This window comes from Colias eurytheme, chromosome 26 (assembly GCF_061535395.1).
Source record: "Colias eurytheme isolate Ceu_HAF_F1 chromosome 26, ilColEury1 Martin Lab GWU primary, whole genome shotgun sequence".
In the NCBI taxonomy this organism is placed as follows: Eukaryota; Metazoa; Arthropoda; class Insecta; order Lepidoptera; family Pieridae; genus Colias; species Colias eurytheme.
The window spans coordinates 6,940,172-6,955,473 of NC_143005.1; the positions used below are offsets into that span (position 1 = coordinate 6,940,172).

The window sequence follows — 15,302 nt, forward strand, 5'->3', positions numbered from 1 at the left end:
CATAAACAAAAGGACAATAATTCTGCTACAACATAACGATATTAAATGCCAATTAGCCACGCTCTGCCGCTGTGACATATGCATTCAAATTACCCGACCATTTCATGACATTAAACTTTTATTTCGTCCTTTGTGTTTCATGACATGATAATTTCTCATCTCAGCTTATATTACGAGCAAATTGAACAATTATATGACTAGTTGCATGTCCTGGCTTCGTCCGGGTTCAGTGGGGTATATGTTTATAAATACAAATTCGGTGACTATCTAGCTAAAGTAGTAAATCGCAGTAATTTTTGAGTTATATTGCAACGAACAAATAACCAAAAAATCTTTCTTGTTTACAATATTATTAGTTAAGATTTGAATTACTAAAAGCTCCGTCATTAATTATAGGCAATTTATACTCTATTTTATATAGTCATAGGAATTAATTTAGAACAATTATTAATTGGAAGTCAATTACCCGAATGCACACATTGATGTTGAATGAAAAGCGAAATCAAGTTTTGTTGTGATTGAAATATAATAAACAAATAAAAATGACATTAGAAATTCGTTAAATTTAATTGCAGTAATTGTTTGTTAATTATCATATTATTATGATGCTCTGCGCAGAAGCTTACAGAACTTTAATTTTTTCTTGCACATATGTAATTTCGATTTTTTTACAAATACTGTGTATTGTCTGTGTTATATTACCAACGATTTAAATTGTGTTTTTCTTTATATCCTTTTTCAGAGTAATTAGTTTTTATTTAGATTTTTAATAAGATTATTGATACATACTAAATGGAAATTTTACGCTTAAACTTCGAGTAAGAATTAGTATACAAAAATTCGTAATTCTTACTCGAGAATTCGTAATTCTTACTCCCAAGATCTATCATTTAACATAATCAAAATTTTTATTTACCCTGGGGCATATAACTAGTCATCCCACACCAGTCACGACTAATTCCAATTCCCGGGTCCTTGAGACCCTGATAAGCTTCCATTACTCAACAAAAAGCTGCCGTCAAAAGTAAACGTGCTTGAAAACGAAAGTGCTCTAAAATTACTTAAAAAATTGTAGTCAAGACGACTCCGCGGTTTTACAAGGACCTTTCCTTCAATGTGAATCAAATGGATGACAGAAAAAACTGTGGAGCTTATTCTCACTTTCATTCGTTTTTATGGGAGTTTTTGCTGCCGTTTTCAATTGTATCGAGTGTCGGTAGCTTTGTGAAAAGTATAGGTTGCCACGGTAACACTTTTATTCCACAGCTTTATTCTTATTACTTACATATTTTTGTGTGCGTTCGTTATTTTAGGAGTACATAATATGTAATTGTAATGCATCGATTTAGCTATAACATATAGAGTAAAAAAGTATTACCTGGTTAAAATATTAATATATTGAAAATATATTGAAAAAGAAGACATTGGATGTCCAAGAAAAAACTAGAAACTTAAATGTTTCCGAATCCCGAAATTGTATCGCTCCTATTGCTTAAAATCTGACGAAAATGAAAAAAAAAGTATGACGTGAAATTGTTTTTATTGCGAAAACAAAAGAAGGGAAGAGTGTTTGTTCTGATCTAAATAGAGGGTTGAAATTGTGTGGCCACTTTTGTAGAAAATATACGCGAGAAGGCGATACGCGATGATGTAAAAAATCTAGGTGAACAAAGATAAGAAAATAAAAATGAAGCGTGATCGTAAATAACTTGACGTCTATCATATACTTTTGCACGCCTCATAAGCGAAGCGTTGAGGTGGGTACTACTGTCACTTCGCGCAAAACATCTGATTTTTCAAACTTAAAATGTCTTTATGTATCATACATTGCACTTGTAAGATAATACATACACACACATATTAAGAAAAAACACTATTTTTAACGTTCATGATATTTTTGATGTCATTTTTGTTATTTAAACTAGTTAAAAAACAGTTTAAAAAAGTTCTGTCTTGGACGTCCGTGTGTCTGTATGTGCGGATCCTTTTTCTTGTTAACACGATAGCGACCGAAATACTTTACTAATCGAGTCTTTTTTTTTCTCTTACGCTTGAGTATGCTCAGGAATAGAACCCTTTCATTTTTCAGGGTCTGATTCGATGTGGTTTAATTGTTATTAAATAAACAAAAATAATAATTAATAAATATTTATTAAAAAAAATTATGAGGCGTGCACTTTTGGATTTTCCAAATTATTTATGGATCTACGATTAATGACTCTTTCGATTAATGTTACTCAGATGTCTGACAAATAAAAAAATATCTCTTCACTGCGAGAATTCCCTCTTTGTGACGTCATTTTACATAATCTGACCTCTGACGTCATTCTTTATATGGTATGTTTTTGAAAACTACACATGGTTATATAAAGGGATTAAATGGGACAGGAGTATTGTCGTGAGGATAAAGGAGTAACGATGTCGCAGTTGAATAAGAAGTTGTGAGAGGGTTGGCTTTTGTGTTGAACAAGTGCAACCTTAGGGTCACATGATTGCTGGGACAGGAATGGCATGGAGGCGCATTGATATTTTTGCAGAGCTTGACTTTGTATGATGTATTTGTGAAATACAATACAATACAATACAATAAAATAGTTTGACGAATGTTTTATATTTAATCTAGAAACATAGTTATTAAAACATAAATATTAAATGAAATCAATATAAGTTTGTAAAAGCTATAAACATTGTTTTGAATTTGTAAATAAAATATACGATTTTATTTTGTACAGATGTTTGAATAATTAGATATATTTTTCATGATAAGTGAAAATTCAAAATGCTATATGATGTACTGACATGCGTATTACAAAATTTTAACACTTTCAATAAAATTAAGGCAACCGCGACTCCACATAATTTCGTGTTCAATCGTCTTCCTAGCCCTCCTCAAAATTTAGAGCTTAGAAAGGATTTAAAGAAGGAAAGATTTGGACAAAGGAACCTCCACACGTGGTGGATACACGTGGTGGGGTCAACGCACTGCCAAAAACAATATGCTCTCATTAGTCCATAGCCGCTTGATTGAATTTAATTTGAATTAAGAATATTATTTGTCTATGGTTGCATCTATAGAATGGATTGCCAGCGTTCGAATTTTATTCGTCGAAAAATAATTTTGTTTGTGGTTCGTTCGGATAGTTGAATGTAATTCGGTAGTGACGTATTGTTTTTATGCAGCTGCTGCAACGGAAATGGTCAGGATGCAATTTTAGGGGATTCAATAGATACTGGCAATCAAATGAGGGGCTGATGCATTGATTTATAGAAACGAGTAACGATCTTTGGAGTGCATCGGGGCTCCTTGTTCTTTTGAAATGAGTGAATGGTTCTTAGTGTGGATATAAGATACACATAATTGATTTGAATCGTTTTGAATAGTAGATACCTAATGCTTTTTTTTATAATATTGTACAAATCAAATATATTGTTCAATCTTTTCTAGCTTATGTCGATACATTTTTTAATAATTTTTATTTTATTCTGTCTCTTAACAATATAGACAAGGGTTTAGCAGAAATGTCTAAAATCTTGTTATTGCATCTGCCAATTTTAATAAAATTTTCCGATAACATAACCATATTTTACCCTAATGCCGAAAGAAAATAAATCTGTTTTATATTATCTAATTACGCATACTGATTGAAATGCGATAATAGCAAAGGTGTTTATTAAAGGGCAAAGCCCAAATAACATAGAAACATCTGCCTAATGAAGTGCGTCATACAGTATACAGTGTAGGCAAGATGCTGACTTGGCGTTTTATTGTTTTATTTACTAATTACATGTGTTTCGTGTTGTTTTTTTTCCTTGGGATGGGAAGTAAGATTACTAAAGGGCCATAGTAATAACTTTTTATACTATGAAAGGGCGTTGACTGTTTATTCTATTATGCAATTTATTGTGTTAAATATGTATTTAAATGTATAATCATTATGCATTCGGATGTATTTGTATTTTAAAAATAACTATATAATTATATTTTATCTTATATGCTTTTTAAATAGCACTACTTGTAATTTTATTCTGTATGAAAACTAAAATCTTCACGTGAACGCAACCTACGAATACCAAACTATTTTAATTTGAACTTTTACGCAATTTCGTTAATAGTTTTTGAATATTTGTACAGGGTCAGGTCATTGCCCGATACCCTCTTTGATTAGACCCTTTTGTTTTTATCAGCTTGATCAGACATTAATTTTTTGTATCTATACTTTTTAATATTATAAATGCGATAGGAACTCTGTCTGTCTGTCTGTTACTCAATCACGCCTTAACTACCTATAACTGAATAAATTTGCATGAAATTTGGTATAGAGATATTTTGATACCCGAGAAAGGACATAGACTATTTTTTACCCCGGGACATAGGATAGGTTTTATCCCGGTAATCTCATGGGAACGGGAACCATGCGGGTTTTTCTTTGACTGCGCGGGCGAAGCCGCGGGTGGAAAGCTAGTAAAAAATATGTCTATAAAACTACAAACATATTTGCGGTCATTGCTTCCAATCAGGTGCAAAATTAACTACACATTATCAATTTCTTTTATTCATAAGTTTACAGAAAAAAGGCATCCTACGTCAATCGTATGTCCGTCTGTCTGTCACTCATCAACGACTATTCTCACGAAACTACCCTGATTAATAAGGATCAGAAAGTTATATATCTATACCATGCCACATACAGGATATTGATTAGGTAATTATTATTTTTTTTATGTATTAAATATTATTGGTACAAGGAATATTCATAAATTGAAAACTGCTGTATGCTACTGAGTTAATAAATAACAACGTAAAAATAGTCAGATGAAAGTATCTGGATTTGTGTTTGGTTTAAAAAAAAATACAGAAAACCGCTTTTACAGTAAAACTTTTTTCATAACCTGTAGAATTCCGATTTCCGAAAGCCTTCACTAACTTGATAATATTTAGTGGCGGTAATTTTCAAATCGGTTCATTTTCAACACAACCCAAAAACTAATAAGATATTATGTTTCATAGATACCTTCCAACATGTAATCTATCTTCCATTGTATAATATACCTTCTATTATCAAATTGTAATTGAAAAAAGGTCGTTGAACTCTATATAAAGAAGGTTCTCGAATTCTCTGAATCTCAGATGGTCTATGAGTCCCTCCGGGATAAAAGAGGATGGGTTGTATGCCCGAAACTCTCTCACGACATTGAGGGGCAACGACCTGAGTCCTGCCGTGGATTTGGTCCTTTTTGTTTTTGATTAATTATATGAATATGTCTATTTGTGAGTATTGTATGTGTTAATTGCTATATTTTTTGAAAAAAAGATTTGAGAGCACGTAAGAATAATTAAATTCTTTTAAGTAATTTTACATTGGTTATGTTCCCAGAAGGGAGGTTCTATTCGCTTGCAGTGCAACATATAATTATTATTTTATGTTACCCACACAAATAGTCAATACAGGACAAATTGCCGATAAAGTGAAATTTATTTATTACCTATTTCAAAGCAATTAAGTTTTGTTTTCTTACAAAAGTAGCCTACATCTTTACCAAGTTTCACAAGAAAAATTCTCCTAAGTTATGGTTACGTAGTAACTATTATCTAATTTGTGGTTATGGAGTTGAAATGAAAAAGGGACATTTCACGACCTAAAAATTAGAATTAATTATAATTTTCTAAAGTGCCAGTTTTTCAATCTTTGGTTAAATATTATTCGTCCAATAAAGTATTACAAAGCAAATATACAGATCTCATGTCACCTATAAAATGTAAAAAAATGGGAATGTAACTCATTTTCGAAATGGTTGTTAATACGATATTCGACGAATAAGATTTAACCAAGGATTGAAAAATCGGATCTATATTAATTAAATTGGCTATGAAAATTTTTGTGATGCATAATAAAGTACCTCCATGGAAAGTGCATCGAAATGTAATTCTATGTGCGTATGCGCTTTGATTTAACATCGTAACGCTTCTGGTGGTCTTCGGAAGTGAGATAAAGCGATATTGAAACGGTAATTTTATTACGATAATGTGTATTTTATTACTTCGTAACCGATTTCAATGCAATACATATTTGCATGTTTTTTGTATGAGTTTTGGTATAAGTTTTATACTTTCTTATACAATAATAGGTATGAATATTTTAATTTAATATTTATGAGTATAGATGGTTATTCGGTCACGGAGAAAAGGCTGATACAATTTAGATGAAATTTTTTACACAGATGGATTATTTGTACAATTTGTATTATTGTATTTGTAATTTGTATTTGAGGAAGAAAAAGGCTATAATGTTGTCTTGTATATTTTTTCTGTTTCCCCTTATTTTGAAATTGTAATTTACTTAAAATAAATGTTAACTTCAGATCATGATAACTTATAACTTCATGTTCAAATAGGTAGCTCATAAACCCTTCAAAGTAACTTTTTCTAAAATAAATTAGTGCAAAATTTAGGTGTGCCCAGACAGCTGCAAAATAAGTATTTTGTTATTGAAAACACTTAAATAACAAGGCAATGATTTTATTATAATTAATTTAACCTTGAAAATAAATAAGGATTGAATAAACAACTAACAGCTGTCGCATTTTGGAAGTACAAGGTGTTTATGTCATTGAACTTTACCTAGCAGGTGACTTTTTATTATTTTTTATACATAAAACTTATTTTTTTCACCAATAGGTGATAGTGTCCCGGATAAGCTATTTTTTTCTTATTGATAATTTTTTCGTATATCTGGCCTTTTATCTGACAGATAAATTAAATAGAACATATCCAGAAGCTGTAAAACCGGTCATAATGTTGAGAATTCATCGCGTAGAGAACGGCGTAGCAAGTCTACGCACTGCGTGCTTTTCATAAAGTTTTTTTTCATTGCACCATTAACATTGTGAATATAAAGAATTTTTCAATTTAAATCCCCTTTTAATTGTAAATACATACTATTTACAAAATTTGTTTAAGTGTGAGTGCAAAAAATATTTTTTGATTTATAAGTTAAATAAAATATACGATGTCATACATAAATAATATGCATTCATCACTCTCATCAATGTTTTTTATTCCTATACGATATTATGATTTTTCCACATATTCTGCCAATTTCAGCAGTTGATTTATCGCAGTAAATTAATATTAACTACAAACAAATAGTACCAAAGTTCAAATGACGTCACGGGAACTAGGTAATATATAAATGGTAATAGAACAATCGAGACGAATGGCTGATAACCGTGACGCCAGGCTCCAGGAATGTAAATAATAAATCTATTACAGGGATACATGTGGAATGCCTGGTTTGTTCTGGGTCCTTTTTCCTTTTTTACAGGAACGTGGATTTTTAATGGCGATCTAATGGAAGAAAAAAGAACTCAAGACTAGCTTTATGAACTTCAATAAGCAAAGGGAATCTCACAAACCAATTTCAATGGTGTTTCTTTTATCATAATATTATTTATTTTATATTTCTAAAAGGCACTAAATTTAATGTGATAAACTTTATGAGTAATCATTTCTTATGTCTATACCAAAAGAAAATAAAAAAAAATAATATCGAAATCCATTCAGAAACAATTATTGGAAAAACAAATTGTTCCTTTTTTTTAATCGGATTGTAAAGATTGAATGGAAAGCCTTATTTCCTTAATAGAATTCCTTCCATATGTATAGAAAAGGTATTCTAAAAGGTTTATAGAGCGTATGTGCCCAGCACACGTGTCAGAAGTGGAACTTCTTAATCAAGATTTAAAGATACTGAAATCGTCGCCTTACTCCAGGACTTGACGGTATTGCCTTGACGCGACTTTGAAATTTTACTATCAAAGCGCCTAAAGAAGTTTTACTTCAAAAGGAAAGATACCTATTAAATTTTAATAGTCCCAAATACCTGAACTGTTTTATTCCAAACAATAAATTCAACACAATCCCTATACAATCAAAATAACATGTTTAATTTTATACCTCAACTTTTAGCGTAATAAAGTTATAAAACGCACACGAAGTCACAGGGGCAAGCTAGCTTATTATTGATTATAATAAACACACAGTAGCTGACCTGAATGCAACTGATAAGAGCACAATGATCCCCTCGCTATTGTTAGGGACTTGAACACTCACATTGATTAGAATAAACACTATCCTAATTTAATAACAGAGGTTTACCGCAGAAAAATAGCTTCATGGCCATTAACTAAAATAAAGAATGATATTATTCAATGATATTATTGTATACAAAGAAACTTTTACAATTCCATTATGTAATTCATTTGATTTTTGTAGTCAATTATTCTAAAAGCCTCGAAAGCGATTCGTATTAACGTTTAAAAATTTACGAAAAGACTGGCTTATACTTTACTGGCGATACATAGTATAATTCGTCACCGTTGATTATAATTTTAGTTTTTTTTTTCTTATTGGAATCTTATACCACTTTATCCATACTAATATTATAAATGCGAAAGTAACTCTGTCTGTCTGTCTGTTACTCAATCACGCCTGAACTACTGAACCAATTTTCATGAAATTTGGTACGGAGATATTTTGATACCCGAGAAAGGACATAGGCTACTTTTTATCCCGGGAAAATGACGCAATCCCGGAAATCCCACGGGAACGGGAACTATGCGGGTTTTTCTTTGATTGCGCGGGCGAAGCCGCGGGCGGAAAGCTAGTAGTATATGTATATAGAATAAGACTAGACATCGCTTCTGTTTACCATTTTTTTAATGTTTTCACGATCATATTATGATTTAAGCACACACGTTATGAAAGATGAAAAGTAAAACCTAATGAATTCTTCGAAAACTCACATTAAAATACCACAACAATGTCAACACGGCATCTAAACCTCTTTACTACGTCCTGGATGGCCTTTCTATGAAATCCTGGACCAAAACTAAACTTATTCGAATTTCGTTCTTATTCTAACACGCATGAAGACTTAATTTGGTTTGGAAAAGGGTTAAATTGTATGATAAAATCAAAGCCTGTCATAAATCGAGTGGCATAGAGTATAGAATTGTTTATACTGGAATAGTGAGTACTTCAAATCAGCTGCTGTGTTGCGCGCGCATCTGTCAGTTGTGGCGCGAACTTTGCGCGCGCTTCATGGCTGTCTATGGTCCGATTTGTGTTCCACGTTTGAATTTACCTACGTATCGAATTTTGATTTTTAAAAGTGCTCTGAGCAGCGGGAAAATTGAATCATTTGTTTAGTTAATTCATACTGGTAAGTTTTGCTTTTTTTTAATTATAAAATTGAAGTTAACACTTATATTATAATTGTTGCATTTTGTTTTACGTCACATTACTTCGTATGTATCTTTTGTTTGAACATTGTGTATCATAAACATGATGCAATCAATAAACATAACATTCTTATCAGTTCATTGCACAAATGCATCATTATTATCTTTGAAACTCTTTGGTTTTTCTGCAAAGATTTTGATATCACTACATAGTATAAAACAAAGTCGCTTTCCCTGTCCCTATGTCCCTATGTCCCTATGTCCCTTTGTACGCTTCAATCTTTGAAACTACGCAACGGATTTTGATGCGGTTTTTTTTAATAGATAGAGTGATTCAAGAGGAAGGTTTATATGTATAATAAGATCCATTAAGTAGTGGAGAAGTACTTTTATTTTTGAGGTTTCTAATGTGATGTCGTAAAAAATTACATTTATTCCGCTTACATTGCAAACGCAGGCTGAACCCTACGAGTTTTATCAAAATAATGTACTAAGTATTATACACATTGAAAAAGTCTACAGAAAAGTCCGCGATGGTATATGTCTATCTCTTATGGATAACCCACAATAACTTTTTTTTGTCATTTACTTTTTACGACAAATAATGGCTAATTTTCGAAGCGATTTAAACCAATACAGCATTAATCCTTAACCAATTAAATACCATGGATACATTGTTCATTTAATATAGATCTATATGGCCCTTTACACCGTATGATTTAAGTGAATATTTTCGAAGATATTACAGATTTAAAAATTGCAGGACGTAGCGTTTGCGGCCGCCCGGCTATGTATTTTATACCCGTGCGATGCCGGAGGCCGGAGCGGGCCGCTATATTTTTATACCTATACAACGTTCACAATTTTTCTGTAGTGTATTTAGTATCAGCATTGCACCCGTGCGAAGCCGGGGCGGGTCGCTAGTGAATTATAAAACGTACCTATTACAAAACGTTTAGTTTTTCATACAATATGGAAATTGTTACTAATTTGATGAATCTCTGCTACATTCCTTCAATATATTATGCATCCATAATAGGACGATCATTCACATAATTTTATACAAAACAAGTATAATTGTAATTCCTTTGTAGATACTGTGTTGTGTACGCGATACTAAATCACTTTGAATGCATTTACAAATTTAACTTACACTAGCGGTCCGCCCCGGCTTCGCCCGTGGTACGTGTTAACATTTTCTCTCCATAAGAACCATCCTCATACTTCAAGGAATATTATAAAAAAAGAATTAGCGAAATCGGTTCAGCCGTTCTCGAGTTATGCGCTTACCAACACATTTTGCGATTCATTTTTATATATAAGACTAGCGGTCCGCCCCGGCTTCGCCCGTGGTACATATTTACGTTTTCTCTACATAAAAACTATCCTCGTACTTCACGCAATATAATAAAAAAAGAATTATCGAAATCGGTTCAGCCGTTCTCGAGTTATGCGCTTACCAACACATTTTGCGATTCATTTTTATATATAAGACTAGCGGTCCGCCCCGGCTTCGCCCGTGGTACATATTTACGTTTTCTCTACATAAAAACCATCCTCGTACTTCAATGAATATTATAGAAATAGGATTTATTCAATTAGGTACAGAAATACCTACATCTTTTAGGGAAGTCGCGGTCCCGGTCGGTATGAACTACTCCACGTTTAAAGGAAGTCCCATATCCTCTTTTGGGATATGATATGGGGTAGATACATTATACATCTGTTACACAGCGTTTTTTCAACATATACACCGAAGCTGAAACTTTGCCCCATAAGAACTATATTAGACAAATTAAAAAGTCAGTTTTTCATACGCTGCTTACGTAAACAATAAAACGACGTCAAATTGTCTCTTTCAGTAACCACTGTACCAATTGTAAGAGACAAACATACAAATTCAGGCCCATGCTTGACCGTGAACTATTTCCTATAGAATAATGGGTCAAGGCAAGTTATTTAAGTGGCGTAACAGGACGAGAATAGTGGGAAGTAGGATGGAAACTGTTTAAGATTGTTGAGCTATCCTGTTTTGTAATACTTAGATATTGAAAAGACAGAAATAATTTCATTCCTTTGCAGTAGAGAAGTTAAAGTGTTATATGGACCAAAATATGTAAATAATTATGTACTGAGATTGTGAAGTTTATAATGAGGAACTACTCTATGTAAACAATTCTTCCATCTATGAAAATATTTCTGCATGAGCAACAAATACTAAAAATTTGCATATAAATTAATAAATGTTACTTATAAAACATAAACAATCTCCACGAAATATGAATGAGAAGAGATTGATTTAGCAAAAGCATCCTAACTACAAGGAATTATGGAACCCCGAACCCAGTCTAGATGTCTTAGCATAATTTTCACTACCTACATTTTTTCATTGCAAAGGAACATACATGTATTTATACCCTTACTTAATATACTGTAATACGTATAAAATAGATAGATAGAAAACACTTTATTGTACAATGCACACAAAAACAAAATTTACAAAAACGATATTAACTTAAAATAAATGTACAATTTGGCGGCCTTATCGCTTAAAAGCGATTTTTTCCAGGCAACCTTGGGATATAGGAAAAATAAATCAGTAAAAAAAAATATAAATATATCCTACCACATATTAATTACCCAACGTAAAAAGTAGCACCTTCATCAACTCTCAAATAAGCGGCACAATGATCTTCTTTCACGTATCCAGTTAAATTAAAATAAACCAGTTATTAAAACATTGCTTTCTAAGCTCTGGTTATGTAACCCACGGTAAAGATCTAACAGGGACATTGACCTTCTCGAGACCCGGTAATGATATGTAAAACTGTGGAGATAAGGAATTTACTAGTGTCGTAATAAGATTATCATGGAGCATGAGAAATATACCTTTATGTTTTTAAGATGTCACGTTTCTTGGCTTTCTTTGTATCACTAGTCACTACATAGTATAAAACAAAGTCGCTTTCTCTGTCCCTATGTCCCTTTGTATGCTTAAATCTTTAAAACTACGCAACGGATTTTGATGCGGTTTTTTTAATAGATAGAGTGTGTGTGATAGAGTGATTCAAGAGGAAGGTTTTAGTATATGTATAATTTATTAGGATTTAGACAAAGCGGGCGAAGCCGCGGGCGGTTAGCTAGTAAGATACAATTACAAACATTAGATATAGAACAACAATATCTGAAAGTGTTTAGGTTTTGAAGGTTGGGAAAGATTGAAGCTACTTCTTGTTAAGATAACTAAACAGGATAGTGATGAAAATTTGTTTAAACATATTTTGTACTGCGATACAATGGATGTAATCACATCTTCTTATTCTTACGACTCTCACCAATATTCCTCTAAAGGAAGGCAAGTTTAGATAGACTACACATTTGATAAATCTATGGTAAATCCAAAATATCAATGAGATATATTTAAAATACTTAGACCATATACTATGTAAAATATTTAGTTTGCCTTCAGATTCTCTTTTATTTCAAACTAGCTTTCCGCCCGCGGCTTCGCCCGCGTTTTCAGAGAAAATCCCGTCCCCGTAGGATTTCCGGGATAAAACCTATCCTATGTCCTTTCTCGGGTATCAAAATATATCTATACCAAATTTCATGCAAATTGGTTCAGTAGTTCAGGCGTGATTGAGTACAGAACGTGAAAGAGACAGACAGACAGAGTTACTTTCGCATTTATAATATTAGTATGGATTCTCAATTAATAATTTTAAGTGTTATATATTCAACATACTAGTTGATCTCATTTTAGTATCATACATTCTATTACACAAAAGAAAAATATCAAAGGATGTTTATAAAACTCTACTAAGAAACATAAACATGAATCGATTCTCAAAACATCGATTCTTAAGAGCGTCTCGAATAACTGTCATCGACTCGATTATTGTTTATCGAGTATATGAATGGAGTATGGATCATTTTGTATACAACGATTGTGTTACCATATTTGGAGTATCAAGTTTCGAATTAAATTTGATGGTGTTGGTAATATAATTGCGTTTGAGTAGGTTTAATCCTGGAAAAATTATATTAATTATTAATACATAATTATATTTTGTTAATAATATTACTTTAATGTAGAAGACATCCTTTTTGAATCTGTGGTTACATATTTATTTATTTAGTATGTAATCATAAAACCCAAAAAACATGAAAAATAAATTATCACAATTACGTAAACAACGACTGAAAAGTGATTTCACGTTAAAACTAAAACAATTCTTACAGGTCACCTTAAACACTCATCAAAAGATAAAGGAAAATTTTATCTACAATCATATTGCCCTTAAAGAAAGCCTCAAAGACATTAAAGTCATTTTTATTATTATCATAAAACTGTAATGACTGTTCTGCAAATGTTCAAGCATTTATTAGATGCACTTTATGTCACGCTGGTTAAGCTGCACTCAAAGCGTCTCATTTTGGATGGGTGGCCGCTTAACGACGCGAATAATTTTCATGTCGATCAGCATTGTTCTTGCATTTATTAGACTGTATCTTTATCTCGCTTAAATTATAGGGCAATGTTTGTTGCTATACAAGTTGAAGAGTTTGTTTGTTTGATGTTTGTTTGTTTGAACGCGTTAATCTCAGGAACTACTGGTCCGATTTGAAAAATTCTTTCGGTGTTAGATAGACCATTTATCGAGGAAGGCTATAGGTTATATATCATTACGCTAAGACCAATAGGAGCGGAGCCACGCGGGTGAAACCGCGAAGCGCAGCTAGTCGTTTGATAAATTTCTTCGCTCAGGCCTTTATAATATTATATTGCCTATATAGGTTCTAACAGACAAACTCATCTGCTAAATATCATTAAGATATACTATAGATATACCTATGTATATTGGATGTTCTTTGAAATTCTTACCTTATTGTCATACAATTAGAGTTACCTTGTGCTGGTATCGGAATATCCCCATTTGCTCTTATGTCAAGAATCTAACAATCAAGAGCAATCTAGACCGTTTATTCCAGCTATGAAATCTGATAATTTCGTTGAAGGAAATATGTAATTTAAAATTCCATCCATTATATTTTAACAATCATATTATCGCGATCAATTTAATGAAATTTAATACGCATTAATGTCGATTCGTGATATATTTATTATTGATCATATTGTATATTTTTGGTAACTTTTCGTTTGGATTGTGGTCAGTGGTCTATGGATAGTGTTTAAGGAAACATTTAGAGAAACGTAAGAAAGCAGAAAACAACCCCAACAATATTTTATTCAATTTCATCATCAAGGGACCTTTTATAGTCGTATTATTTGATATACAATTAGTGAACAATGAAAACACGTCGCTCGTGTCGCGACCACTAAAACAATAATTATTTAATCGTCACGAATTCGTCCTGATAATGTAAAATGTAGTAACATCGTGGTTTAAACTGAGTGTTGTTCCTATTATAATTCTTAAAAAGTTCAAGCCATTGTTTTGGGAAATTCGTCGATGTTTCAATGCATTCTAATTTGATAAATAACAGACATTAGTTTAGCATTAAAATATCGGTATACTATTCCATAACTAATACATAATATACATAGTTGGAAAAAGTCGAATTCGTATCTAAACTCATTTAAAGTTAACTATCGCTACTTAAAGATAAAAAAAATAACTAATTTTTTACTATTCACCGCAAAGGACGGGAAACATAGGCTTATATAGTCTACGTTTTTTAAATAAAATTTAAAAAACGTAGACTATATAAGCATTTAAATATAACTAAATCGACGCTCTTTTGTCCTTCCAGTCACAGATTAAAACCCACGAAACAAAAGTGTAAGTTCACTACGTCACAACTCACACCCAAGAAACCCATTAAATATTTCTTTCCGATTCGCTACAATAAAAGTAAAACGACCATTTTCAATCTCACTACGTCATACATCGTGACTTGAAACCGAAAGCATCACAAATGAAGGATTAGGAATGCAGACCACTTAAATATAAATCAGTGGAGCATTACTAAACGCCTAGCTGTTATCTAGGTTTCGATAAACGGACGGACAAATTGTCCTTTGGGTGGTATCTTAATGA

The 15,302-nt window shown here is 32.1% G+C and overlaps 1 protein-coding gene across 1 annotated transcript in view; it reads left to right on the forward strand.

Annotated features, from left to right (window-relative positions):
• Window positions 1-9,079: 9,079 nt before the first annotated feature.
• LOC149897255 (uncharacterized) overlaps window positions 9,080-15,302 on the forward strand; it is a 31,930-nt gene continuing 25,707 nt past the window's right edge. Inside the window, exon 1 of the mRNA XM_090116933.1 lies at window positions 9,080-9,221. The gene's annotated coding sequence lies outside the window, so the exon portion shown is untranslated. The remainder of the gene's footprint in view (window positions 9,222-15,302) is intronic.